The sequence below is a fragment of the Triticum aestivum genome, unplaced genomic scaffold, assembly GCF_018294505.1.
Source record: "Triticum aestivum cultivar Chinese Spring unplaced genomic scaffold, IWGSC CS RefSeq v2.1 scaffold27124, whole genome shotgun sequence".
Lineage (NCBI taxonomy): Eukaryota > Viridiplantae > Streptophyta > Magnoliopsida > Poales > Poaceae > Triticum > Triticum aestivum.
In genome coordinates this window covers 1-877 of record NW_025301754.1, presented here as the reverse complement: position 1 = coordinate 877, position 877 = coordinate 1, and the positions used below count along the sequence as shown (strand labels likewise).

At 50.9% G+C, this 877-nt stretch overlaps 1 non-coding gene and 1 pseudogene across 1 annotated transcript; both read right to left on the bottom strand.

Annotated features, from left to right (window-relative positions):
• On the bottom strand, positions 1 to 114 carry LOC123179367 (5S ribosomal RNA; the record flags this gene model as incomplete). Its single annotated transcript, XR_006490315.1, has 1 exon — positions 1 to 114. It is a non-coding gene; the product is annotated as a 5S ribosomal RNA (ribosomal RNA).
• A 301-nt stretch (positions 115 to 415) lies between these two features.
• Positions 416 to 517, bottom strand: LOC123179368 (uncharacterized; annotated as a pseudogene).
• Positions 518 to 877: the final 360 nt, after the last annotated feature.

Below are 877 nucleotides of genomic sequence, written 5' to 3'. Positions count from 1 at the left end.
GCAACACGAGGATTTCCCAGGAGGTCACCCATCCTAGTACTACTCTCGCCCAAGCACGCTTAACTTCGGAGTTCTGATGGGATCCGGTGCTTTAGTGCTGGTATGATCGCATCCGACATGTTACCCCCGTCTTCGTCCCTTATGCTTGCCCCTCCCAGCTCCACTACACACACGATTGCACATTCCTTTGGCCGCTCCCGCTCAACTACGGAGACGAGTTTTACCACGGTTCAACTGCACCAGTGCCTATTTACCATGGTTTCGACCCCTTTCAGAACACGCTTGCCGCCGCTAGACGCGTGATTAATGAGCAGCGAGCTAAAACTTACCGTAAACGTGCAAAATAATAAAACGTGCTAAACATACGTCGCGCTCGTGCGTTTTGTTTTGCACGCGGTGCAAAAAAATTAAAAAGGGAACGCAACACGAGGACTTCCTAGTACTACTCTCGCCCAAGCACGCTTAACTTTGGAGTTCTGATGGGATCCGGTGCTTTAGTGCTGGTATGATCGCATCCGACATGTTACCCCCGTCTTCGTCCCTTATGCTTGCCCCTCGCAGCTCCACTACACACACGATTGCACATTCCTTTGGCCGCTCCCGCTCAACTACGGAGACGAGTTTTACCACGGTTCAACTGCACCAGTGCCTATTTACCATGGTTTCGACCCCTTTCAGAACACGCTTGCCGCCGCTAGACGCGTGAATAATGAGCAGCGAGCTAAAACTTACCGTAAACGTGCAAAATAATAAAACGTGCTAAACATACGTCGCGCTCGTGCGTTTTGTTTTGCACGCGGTGCAAAAAAATTAAAAAGGGAACGCAACACGAGGACTTCCCAGGAGGTCACCCATCCTAGTACTACTCTCGCCCAAG